This window comes from Portunus trituberculatus, chromosome 13 (genome assembly GCF_017591435.1).
Source record: "Portunus trituberculatus isolate SZX2019 chromosome 13, ASM1759143v1, whole genome shotgun sequence".
Taxonomy (NCBI): Eukaryota; Metazoa; Arthropoda; class Malacostraca; order Decapoda; family Portunidae; genus Portunus; species Portunus trituberculatus.
In genome coordinates, this window is record NC_059267.1 from 2776643 (window position 1) to 2789280 (window position 12638).

The 12638-nt window shown below is 43.0% G+C and overlaps 1 protein-coding gene across 1 annotated transcript in view; it reads right to left on the bottom strand.

Annotated features, from left to right (window-relative positions):
* Positions 1-246: 246 nt before the first annotated feature.
* LOC123503226 (myogenesis-regulating glycosidase-like) overlaps positions 247-12638 on the bottom strand; it is an 89739-nt gene continuing 77347 nt past the window's right edge. The window contains exon 15 of the transcript XR_006674369.1: positions 247-325. The gene's annotated coding sequence lies outside the window, so the exon portion shown is untranslated. The remainder of the gene's footprint in view (positions 326-12638) is intronic.

A 12638-nucleotide genomic window follows, 5' to 3' on the forward strand; every position in this document is an offset into this window, starting at 1 on the left:
ACACACACCTCACCTCTCCAAGCCCCCCGTCCCACACACCCATTGGCCCCACACACTGACAAAAATGGTGACATGTGTTGATTGGCTAACAAGTTAATGACGTCACAGCATCCCATCCCGTGACCCGATAGAGCAACACACACGTGACTCAACACACCAGGTGACGCGTCAGGTAAGCCACCTCACGTACTGCTACAAAAAATAATGGGAGAAAAATATACGTCCAAAAAACCTGATTGGGTACTTACTCTCTGACGTCACTCTGCAGGGTTGAAAGACGAGCTGTGATTGGTTCTTGTGGGTTCCTTAGGTGTGACGTCACGAGCTAGGGAGAAAGGGAGAGAGAAAGAAAGAGAGGGAGATGTTACTCGTTTCATAAAAGGTAATGGTTAATGAGAAATGTAATACGCAAATTGGAGGTATACACAGGTAAGGAAAGGTGAGGTGAGGAGAGGTGAGGTGAAGTGAGGTGAGGTTTAAAGGTCAAAGTTGAGATAGAAATGCCAGGATGAAGTTATTATTATAGTGTCACATTGCAGTTTATTTCTTCATCATTGATCTTTAGGGTTATGTAATGAAACGTACTGCATCGCCTCCTCCTCCTCCTCCTCCTCCAATACACTCCTTCTCTCTCAATAAATGAATGTGTGTGTCTGTGAGTCGATATGCAAAACACACACACACACACACACACACACACACACACACACACACACACACACACAGGTTTTACACTTGAAAACATGACACAATAGGGAACAAATAGCGGGAAACGAGACAAAAAAATATAACAATGGAAAAAATTAAAGTAACAATGAAAAAATGATGAGAAAAATAAGCTCAAGTATAAAACGTCATTCACTTGTTCAATGTTACGATGATGATGATAAAATGCCTGTCTGTCTGTCTGTCTGTCTGTCTGTCTATCTGTTTTTCTGTCTGTCTGTCTGTCTATTTGTCTGTCTGTCTATCTACCTTTCTGTCCGTCTATCTGTCTATCTACTTGTCTATCTGTCTGTCTTTTTGTCTATCTGTCTGTCTGTCTGTCTATCTGTCTTTCTGTTTGTCTATCTGTCTGTCTGTCTGTTTATCTGTCTTTCTGTTTGTCTATCTGTCTGTCTGTCTGTCTATCTGTCTGTTTGTCTTTCTGTCTATCTATCTATCTATCTATCTATCTATCTATCTATCTATCTATCTACCTACCTACCTCACCTAGCAAGCAAATCATCCAGTCTTCATATCATTTGAAATGCACTCACGGAAAGCCCACTAAAATCTTCAAAATCTATGCCCAAATGGTACCTATGGAATGAGGCAACACTAGCGAGGCAGTCACGTCACAACTCGCTGGTTCAAGTCGCTCAGAACTGCAGGTGATTCATTACACTGATTTTAATGCATGTTTTTTTTTTTCAGGTAAGAGAGGCAAGCTTTTAACAGGAAGGGGTGTTTGTGTTGGTTCTACTACTGCTACTATTTGTCCTGCTTCTGCTTCTGCTGCTACTATTACTGCTACTGGTACTCTTCTTCCTCCTCCTACTACTACTGCTATTATTACTACTACTACTGTTACTATTACTACTGCTTCTACTACTACTACTATTACTACTACTCTACCACTCACTTCACTCCCACTGCTGCTGCCACTACTGCACTACCACCACCACCACTGCTACTCCACCACCACCACCACCACTACCACTACCATTACCATTATTACCATTACTGCTACCACCACTGCCACTGCTGACCACTACCACCACCACCACCACTGCTGCTGCTATTACTGCCATTACCACTACCACTGCTACCACTCTACTGCACCACTAGCACCACTATTACCACTGCCGCCACTTTACTGCCACTGCTGCACCACCACCACTGCCATTACTCTGTTACACCACTACTACTACTACCACCACTTTACTACTATTACTCACTGTTACCACTAATAGCACCACTACTACAACTGCTGCTACTACTACTACTACTACTACTACTACAAGCTTGATTTCACAGTATATTATCATTAAGTAGAGAGAAAAACTTTGAAAAGGATACATGTGCCGCTACTACTACTACTACTACTACTACTACTACTACTACTACTACTACTACTACTACTACGACACTCCCACGCTAAAATCAACTAACAAATAAAACAAAAACGGAGTGCAAAGAAAACGAGGTCCAGCATCTTAACTTACACCCATGACTACACTAAACGCAGCTAATGATAGGGTGTAGCTGGAGTATGATGTAAAGAGAAGAGGCCCCCCCCCTCACCCCCCTTCACCCTCACTCTCCCCCCCAGGCTCGGTCACGTGATGGGAGTGGGTGCATTCCTTGGTAATTCACTGCGCCAGGTATTCAGTAAGGTCTAGCAGGGCGTGGGAGAATACTTAAGATCCTCCTCCTCCTCCTCCTCCTCCTCCTCCTCCTCCTCCTCTCCTCCTCCTCAGCCTCGTGACACTATTACTGTTGTGAAGATCTACTCATACAACCTTGAGTGTGTGTGTGTGTGTGTGTGTGTGTGTGTGTGTGTGTGTGTGTGTGTATGGAACACACACACACACACACACACACACACACACACACACACACACACACACACACACACACACACACACACACACACACACACACACACACACACACACACAGCCTATTGTATTTACTTCTCTCCCTGCTTCCCTCTCTCTCTCTCTCTCTCTCTCTCTCTCTCTCTCTCTCTCTCTCTCTCCTCTGTTTCCTCCATTCTACCTTTCCTCTCTTGAATAAACTCCATGGAGAGAGAGAGAGAGAGAGAGAGAGAGAGAGAGAGAGAGAGAGAGAGAGAGAGAGAGAGAGAGAGAGAGAGCTACCTCATCTCACTTTAAACTGCTGAATCATTGTAGGAAAGTTTCTGTTGTGTAATTCATTCCTTCTCTTCCTCCCTATTTTTCCCCTCCCTCCCTTCCCTCTCCCCTCTCCCTTCCCCACTCCCCTCTTCTCTTCCTCCTCTCCTCTCCTCTCCCCTCTCCCCTCTCCTCTCCCCTCTCCTCTTTCTCCTCTCCCTCTCCTCTCCCTAAGACAACATTGCTTCGTAACATCACACCTTGAAAATACGTCGTTCTATTAGCAAGGCGATGAAGTGAAGAGGGAGAAGAAGAGGAAGAAGAAAAAGAAGAAGAAGAAGAAGAAGGGAGAAGAAAGAAGAGAGGAGTGACAAAACAGACGAAACAGACGAGGATGCAGAACAATAGCAAATAAAAAGTGTTGAAAGAGACACAACATAGCAAACCAGTAGAGAGAGAGAGAGAGAGAGAGAGAGAGAGAGAGAGAGAGAGAGAGAGAGAGAGAGAGAGAGAGAGAGAGAGAGAAAGACAGAGAAACACAGAGAGAAAGAGAAAAACAGAGACAGACAGAAAAAAACAGAGAAACAGAGAGAGAAAGAGAGAAAGAGACAGACAGAAAAACAAAACAGACACAACAACACACAAAAAAAAAAAAACAATCAATTTAAACAACAAAAATGACACACTGACACACACACACACACACACACACACACACACACACACACACACACACACACACGCATAAAACACCAATAAATCACCACTGAATACTAACGCAACACAAAACAGTTGGTGAGGAGCAGAGTAAAGAGAATCATTAGGCTCTGAACAGGTGTGTAAAAAGGTAAACAAAGGCAGACATTAATCTTAAGAGGTGCTAAAATATAAAGAGGAGGGGGGGGTGACTGTAGAGGGAAGAAGGGGAGGGGAGAGGTATAAGGGAGGGTGAGAGAGGATAAGGAAGAGAAGAAAGGAGAGAGAGGAAAGGGGTATAGAGGAGAGGGGAAAGAGAGAAGAGGAGAGAAAGAAAAGGTGAAAGAGAAGAGAGAGGAGAGAGGAAAGGGGAAGAGAGGAGAGTGGAGAGAGGAAAGGGTTAAAGAAGAGAGAGGAGGGAGGAGAGGGGAGAAAGAGGAGAGGGAGAGAGGGGTGAGAGGGAGAGAGAAAGAGATAAGAGGGAAGAGAATAGAGGGGAGAAAGATAAGAGGGGAGAGAAGGCGAACTTGAAGAAGAGATGGAAGAACTTAAAGAGAGGGAGAATGTATGGAATGTAAGGAAAAGTGAGAGAAAAACGAGAGGAAAGAGGAAAAAGAGAGAAAGAGCGAGAGAGGAAAAGGAAACAAAGAATAATGGGAACAAAATACAGAAGATAAAAAAGGAAGAAGGAAAATACAAGGAAGAGATGAGAGGAAGGATTAAAGATAAAAGGAAGAGAAAAGAAAGAAAGGAGAAATAGGTAAGATAAAGATAAAAATAAGAGAGAGGAGAAAAAAATAGATAAAAAAAAATAAAGAAAAACAAAAGTAAAGATAAAAAAAAATGGATTAGAAGGAATAAAGAAAAAAATGGAAGAAAAGAGAAGAGGTGAGATGGGAAAGAAGAGAAAGAATAGAAGAGAGAGAGAGAGAGAGAGGAAAGAAGAGAGGAAAGGAGAGAGAGAGAGAGAGAGAGAGAGAGAGAGAGAGAGAGAGAGAGAGAGAGAGAGAGAGAGACAGAGGGAGGGAGGGAGCGAGGAATGTGTGTGTGTGTGTGTGTGTGTGTGTGTGTGTGAGGCAGGGGAAGGGGGTAGGAGGGAGGGGAGGAGGGGAAGGAAGGTGGGATGGGGGAGGAGAGGGGAGTGATGGGAAAGGGAAAGGTAATAATGGACAATAATTTAGTCTCACAATAATAGGATGAAGAGAAGAGACTCCTTCCTCTCCTCCTCCTCCTCCTCCTCCTCCTCCTCCTCCTCCTCCTCCTTTTACTCTTCTTCCCCTTTCTTCCTCCTCCTTCACCTCTTCTTCCTTCTTTTTCTTCTTCTCCTTTTTTTCTTCTTCTTTTACTATTTTTTTCTCTCTCTCTCTCTCTCTCTCTCTCTCTCTCTCTCTCTCTCTCTCTCTCTCTCTCTCGTTTATGCTCTCATCTTGTCTCGTTTTTTATTCTTGAGAGAGAGAGAGAGAGAGAGAGAGAGAGAGAGAGAGAGAGAGAGAGAGAGAGAGAGAGAGAGAGAGAGAGAGAGAGAGAGAGAGAGAGAGAGAGAGAGAGAGAGAATAAGCATACATACAAACACACATACAGACAAACAAGGAAAGCGACATTAAAAACCAACAAACACTCATCTTCATCTCTTCTTTCACTCTCCCCCCCTTCCCCCTTCCTCCTCCTCCTCCTCCTCCTCCTCCTCTTCTTCCTCAGGCTCTTTCTCCCTCCTCCTCCTCCTCCCTCCTCTACCTCCCCTCCCTTCCCTCCTTCCTCTTCCTCCCTAGGCACTTCCTCCCCCCTTCCCCTCCCAAGGCTCTTCCTCCCCTCTTTTCCCTACCTCTCAAATCACCTTCCCTCCCTCCCCCTCCCCAGCTTCTTCCTCCCCTCTCTCCCCTACCTTCTTTACCCCAGGCTCTTCCTCCCCTCCCTTCCCTCTCTCCCTTCGTCTCCTCCTTCCCCTCTCGTAGACACTTCCTCCCCTCCCTCCCCTTTCCTCCCATTTAGCTGTTTTACTCCCCGGCCGTGACACAGGGACTCCTGGTGGCCACATTACGACCTACACACACCTGAGGGGATGACACACCCTCCCCTGCCTTCCCCTGCCACCCCCTGCCTCTCCCCACCACGCCCCTCTCTCCCTCTGTCTCCCCTTGCCTCTCTCCACCCAGTCAGGCATGTGAGGGGAAAGTGAGAAGGCAAGAAAGTTCCCATTTTCTACCACTGTTGTGTTTCTGTTATCCGTTTTCTTTTTTGTGATTTTTGATGTTTTTCTTTCTTTTTGTGATGGTTTCATTTTTTTTTCTCTATATTTTCAGTTTTTTTTTTATCTTTTTTTTTATCTAATATTATTCAATCAGTGTTTCTCTTCCATCATCATTCACCATTTTGTTTTGTAGCAGTATTCAGTGTTTTTTCATTCATTTCATTCATTTTTTTTTTTTCAGTGTCTTTTCTTTCACAGCACCTTCATTTTCTTTCCTCTTGACATCACTTAGTCTTGATTTCTCTCATCACAGCATCATTTTCTTTTTTCTTTTTCTTTTTTTACATCTTTCAGTCTTAATTTCTCTCACAGCATCACAATTTTCTTCTTTTCTAACAGCTTTCAATCTTAACTTCTCTCACAGGATCATTTCTTTTCTAACAGCATTCAGTCTTCTTTCACAGCTTTCACTTTTTTTTTCATTTCTCTAACAATATTCAGTTTATTTTTCTTCCTTTCCTGTCACAGCATTCACCATTTTCTTTTCCCTGTCAGCATCATTTTCTTTCCCTAACAGCACTCAATCTTTTTTTTTCTCACAGCACCATTATTTCCTTCACGGGCGCGGCTTTTCAGTGTATCATCTTGAACAACTTTCCCTGTCAGTCTTAGCGCTGCCTGATTGCGGGCCACTGTTAGGCAGACATGTGGATTAAGTTCTGATTAATCCCTTGACGCGTTTTTCATATTCATTCTGCTTACTATTTGGTGATTTTATACAGCGTCAGAATCTTATGTGGGGGATTGAAATAGTGAAGACTGTGGCCATTAATCTTCTGACCTCCATAGAAAGTTGGGACTGAAATAATGAAGACTGTAGCCATTAATCTTCTGACCTCCATAGACCCTTGCTAATGTCAATAAAATGGTCTAATCGTACACAAAATCTCAAGGTATAAATGTGTCACCGTACTGAAGGGGTTGAGAAATACCTTTCATTAATTTACCTGGAAAAAGATTCTTACCTGTGCTTTCTTTAACCCCTTCAATAGTGAGACTCATTTCTACCGTGACTTTTGGGTATGGTTAGACGATTCTCTTTACATTAGGAAGGGTCTATGGAGGTCAAAAGATTAATGGCCAGAGTCTTTACGGTTTTAATCACGACATGAGTTTCTGAAGCTGTATAGAATCATCAAATAGTAAACAAAATGAATATGAAAACACGGCATAATACTGAAGGTGTTAATTTACTATCTCGAATTGTTTGCTATTTCCCTTTCTTCTTCTTGTTTCCTTTCATTATTCATTCTTTACAATTCAGACGCGGTTGTTGTTTCCTTTCCTTCCGTTATCTATCAGGAAACGTTTCGCCTTCCAACGTTTATTCATTTACTATTTAAAAACGTTTATAATTTCCTTTCCTTATATTTACTTCTTTTATTCATATGCCTCTGTTTTTTGTATTTCTTTCTCCTTAATTAAGCATCCGGAAAAGTATTTTAATAACAGCTTCCTAAAATAGTTGAAGATACATACAGAGAGCTACACACACACACACACACACACACACACACACACACACACACACACGAACGAACGAAAGCACACACTCCCACGTTTCACTTTCTTCTAAACGCTTGTGAGAGAGAGAGAGAGAGAGAGAGAGAGAGAGAGAGAGAGAGAGAGAGAGAGAGAGAGAGAGAGAGAGAGAGAGAGAGAGAGAGAGAGAGAGAGAGAGAGAGAGAGAGAGAGAGAGAGAGAGAGAGAGAGAGAGAGAGAGAGAGAGAGAGAGAGAGAGAGAGAGAGAGAGAGAGAGACTCAGTAAGGCACGAAAGTCTTGCATGGAACCAAAAATAAGAAAAAAAAAGGTAAAGGAAAGTGAAGGAAAAAAAAAAAAAAAGAAAAACAGAAGATTACAAAAGATAAGAGCAAAAAACTTCAGGTACAAATTGACCTCAATTAACACCACCACCTTCTTGTCACGCCTGGAGGAGGAGGAGGAGGAGGAGGAGGAGGAGGAGGAGGAGGAGGAGGAGGAAGATGAAGGAAAAGAAAGAACACAAATGAACAGAAAGAAAGAACAGCAATTCATTAATCCTTACGAAGCTGTTTGTGATGAGTTCTACTAATTACAGTCAACGATATAGGATAGTAAAGACGAAGGCTCCTCCCCACCCACCAAACCCACCCCTCCCTGCCGTATCTTACAGGAAATGAAGAAAGAAATTAAATCGAGACTTTTATAAGAACTATGTAAACAGGAACAACAACAACAACAACAACAACAACAACAACGACAACAACAACAGCAACAACAATGCCAAAGTATCAAAACAGAGAGAAAAAGTGATATTGACTGGGAAAACGCTCATTCTGCTTGTGTATTAGCGTGTACTGGTCTCACTCTTCCCTCACTCTACCACTGAAAGCTTTAAGTGCATATATTGAGGTAAGACTGGGCGGCGGACAGCTCCTCGCCTTCAACTTTCGTGTATTAGTACCAATATACCTGGTATTTGAGGAGGTGTAAACCCTTAAGTACCATGACGCGTTTTCATATTCATTCTGGTGACTATTTGGTGATTTTTCTACAGTTTCAGAAATTTATGTGGGGGATTAAAATAGTGAAGACAGTGGCCATTAATCTTCTGACCTCCATAGATCCTTCCTAATGTCAATAAAATGGTCTAATCGTAAACAAATCTCAAGGTAAAAATGTGTCCCAGTATTGAATTGAAGAGGTTAAAAGAAGGAAAAAAAATGCAAACAGATAAGAAAATAAACAAACACTTAAATAAACTAACTCACTCACTAGATAAATCAACTAAAATCAAAACTTCACGAAGCAAAATGTCCTAAGGAGTCTAATTCACCTGTCCTTCCGTCATAGAGTAACACCTGTGGATATCAAAGCCTCGCGCATCACACAATTACTGAACCTGAGACACTGAACTAGCCACAGAACCAGCCATCCAAATCACTAAAGTCGTATTAACCTCCTCAGTACCAAGACACGTTTCCATATTCATTCTTCTTACTATATGAGACTTTATACAGCTTTAGATACCTATGTGGGGATTAAAACAGTGAGGACTCAGGCTATTAATCTTCTGACCTCCATAGACCCTTCGTGATGTCAATAAAATCGTCTTATCATACCCAAACTCATGATAAAAATGCGTCCCAGTACTGTAAAAGCTTAATTCTAAATGGAGAGCGAGATTAAGAAGGAAAAAGAAAGAGAGAGAGAATAAAGTGGAGGAGGAGGAGAAGGAGGAGGAGAGGAGGTATGAGAAGGATGAAGAAGAGCAGGAGAAAAAGAAAAAGAAGAAAGAAGAGGAGAAGAAGCGGAGGGAAGGAAGGGATAAGGTAAAAAGAAGGAGGAGAAAGAGTAGGAAGAGATGGGAGAGAGAATTATCAGAAGGATGAAGAAGAGAACGCTAAGAAGAAAGAGAAGAAAGAAGAAAAGCGGAAAGAAGACTGGAATAAGGAAGAAGAGGAGGAAGAAGAGAAGGAGGAGGAAGATATGGGAGAGAGAAGTACAAGAAGGATGAAGAAGAGCAGGAGGAGAAGAGACAAGAAAGAAGAGGAGGAGACATGACCCTGGGAAGAATGACCTGTGACCTGGGCCGGGAATCAGAGGAAGAGGAGGAGGAGGAGGAGGAGGAGGAGGAGGAGGAGGAGTCGGGCGCGGCAACTCGCTTCACTTTCCTTTTCCGCCAGTGCCTCTTCGCTTGGCACTATAAAAGAGGAGGTGTGCCAACCCCACCACGCCACACCTGTGCCATCCACCCTTCAGGTAAGACGCCCCCCACCACCTGTGTCTCCCCCATCCCCCCATCCTACTGTGTCCCTTTCCTATCCACCTTCTTCTCTTCTTTCCCAATTATTTTTTCTACAATTGCAAAAGTTTCTCTCTCTCTCTCTCTCTCTCTCTCTCTCTCTCTCTTACTCTTTTTATTCCTATACATCTATTAATTGATATTTACACTCTCCTCCTCCTTTTTCTCCACTCCTCCTCCACCTCCACCTCCTCTTCCTCCTCCTCCTCCTCCTCCTCCTCCTCCTCTTCCTCCTCCTCCTCTTCCTCCACAGAAGCTAAAGTGTTTATTACCTATGTCAGAAAATATCGTGTGTGTGTGTGTGTGTGTGTGTGTGTGTGTGTGTGTGTGTGTGTGTGTGTGTGTGTGTGTGTGTGTGTGTGTGTGTGTGTGTGTGTGTGTGTGTGTGTGTGTGTGCTTACAAGTGTCACGCCTCGCTGCCTTCATGTGTTTTGCATCAGTGTTTGTGTTTATCTTCTTTCTCTCTTTCAAGACTAAAGAAAGCAGATAAGATGAGAGAGAGAGAGAGAGAGAGAGAGAGAGAGAGAGAGAGAGAGAGAGAGAGAGAGAGAGAGAGAGAGAGAGAGAGAGAGAGAGAGTTGTGAAACATTTCGCCATCATCAACTTTCAACACGTAGAAAATCAGATAGATAGACTAATAAACCGATAGACGAAAGAATAGATAGATAAATAGACAGAAAAACAGATAGATAAAACAAATATAAAATCACTGACCACCAAAACACACATATACATCTACACACTACGCATGCAATACACATTTTCACAACTCGAGAAATAAACACACAGAAGAAGAAATAAACAGCAAACACAAACACAAACAAGAAAAAAAATATATATAAACAAACACGAGAAAAAACAATCTAAATTATCTCCAAAAAAAACACAAGAGATAAAGAAAAAGAGGCTCCAGGGAAGAGAGACAAGGCAGACCCAGATTCCCTTCACTTGAGTCAGAATTTGAACTGTGAACGTCTCGAAATTGTGAGCGAAACAATAAAAAAAAAAAAAAAAATAGGAAAGCGAAAGTGAGAATTGATAACTAGTGAAATTGAATGTAGTGTCAGAGAGAGAGAGAGAGAGAGAGAGAGAGAGAGAGAGAGAGAGAGAGAGAGAGAGAGAGAGAGAGAGTAGATGGTAATTTGAGATCTGAACTGAAACCTTTTACTTAATGAAATAATGACGATGATGATGATGATGGCGAAGGCAGGATTGAGAGAGAGAGAGAGAGAGAGAGAGAGAGAGAGAGAGAGAGAGAGAGAGAGAGAGAGAGAGAGAGAGAGAGAGACCCAGGAAGTAAGAGATTAAGCGTACGAAAACGGGAGGAACACAAGGGAAGGAATCTCTCTCTCTCTCTCTCTCTCTCTCTCTCTCTCTGTTGCATTACACCTCCATCCTTATCTTTCCTTTCCCTTAGTCTCCCTTTGTCTATAGATCTTACTACTCCCTCTCTCCCTCCCTCTCTCTCTCTCTCTCTCTCTCTCCCCGTCCCTCCCTCTCTCTTTCCCTCCATAATCTATGTGCTCTCTCTCACGCCTTAGCAATGACACAGTAACCCCTCTTCCCTCCTCTTCATGCTCCTCCTCCTCCTCCTCCTCCTCCTCCTCCTCTTCCTCAAATAACTCATCTTCAGACCTTTTTTTTCTTCTTCTTTCTTCTTCCACACACACAAAAGGAAGGAAGACAGGAGGGAATGGAAGGAAGGAAGGAAGGAAGGAAGGAAGGAAGGAAGAGAATTAAACAAATGAATAATAATGAGGATCTTGATGAGGCAAAACGTGTGTGTGTGTGTGTGTGTGTGTGTGTGTGTGTGTGTGTGTGTGTGTGTGTGTGTGTGTGTGTGTGTGTGTGTGTGTGTGTGTGTGTGTGTGTGTGTGTATTGAGTAAGGTGAGGCTGAGAGAAACAAGGAATAAGAAACAAAAAAAAAGAAAAACGAGAAAATGGAGAACCAAGAGAGAGAGAGAGAGAGAGAGAGAGAGAGAGAGAGAGAGAGAGAGAGAGAGAGAGAGAGAACACAGAAAACGAGAGAGAAAAAGGAAAAATATGAGTGTGCTAAGTAGGGTGTGTTTATTTCAGCAGGCTAAGTGTGTAGGGTGTGTGTGTAGGCTGTGGTGTGCAGGGTGTAATGTGTAGAATAAGTGTGAAGCGTAAGAGTGTAGGGTGTAGTGTAAGAGTGTATGTAGGGTGTAGGTAAGAGTGCAGGGTGTGGAATATCTAAGCAGAGTAAGTGTATAGGGTGTACTGTAAGCGTGTAGGGAGTGGTTAAGTGTGCAGGGTGTGTGTATATAAGTAGGGTAAGTGTGTAGGGTGTAGGGTGTACTGTAGGAGTATAGGATGTGGTGCAAGACTCTAGGGTGTGGTTAAGTGTGCAGGATGTGTGTATCTAAGTAGGGTAAGTGTGTAGGGTGTAGGGTGTGGTTAAGTGTGTAGGGTGTGGGTATCTAAGTAGGGTGTGGTGTGTGAGCGTGGCGGGAACAGGTGTTGGTGAGGGGCGTGAGGTGAAGGAGAGGTGACGACAACCTGTGGGAACCTTAATTGGGGCACCGGCTTGTCACTTTCCTCACCATACACCTGGAGGAGGAGGAGGAGGAGGAGGAGGAGGAGGAGGAGGAGGAGGAGGAAGAGGAGGACTATAAATACAAAGGAATATAAAGGAAGACAAAACAAGACATTTCGTATATACCACTTGTGAAAGAAACATTAAAAGAGGAGGAGGAGAAGGAGGAGGAGGAGGAAGAGGAAGAGGAGAAGGAGGAATAAGAAAAAAAGGATGAAGCAAGGAAGGAAAAGCGAGGACAATGAACACAATGACAGAAACAACAATAGCAACAATGACGACAAAAAAAAAAAAAAAAAAAAAAGGAAGAAAACATAGGAAATAGCTCAGAATGGTAACTAAAACATCATTTCTCTCCACAGCACACCACCACCGCCATCACTAGTCAGCGGGATCCCTACACCACCACCACCACCACCACCGCCACCACCACAGAAGAGAGAAGAGAAAAGATACTAGAAAAAAAGGCCAACATAGAAGATGGTTTTGATACACACACTATAAAAACACCATA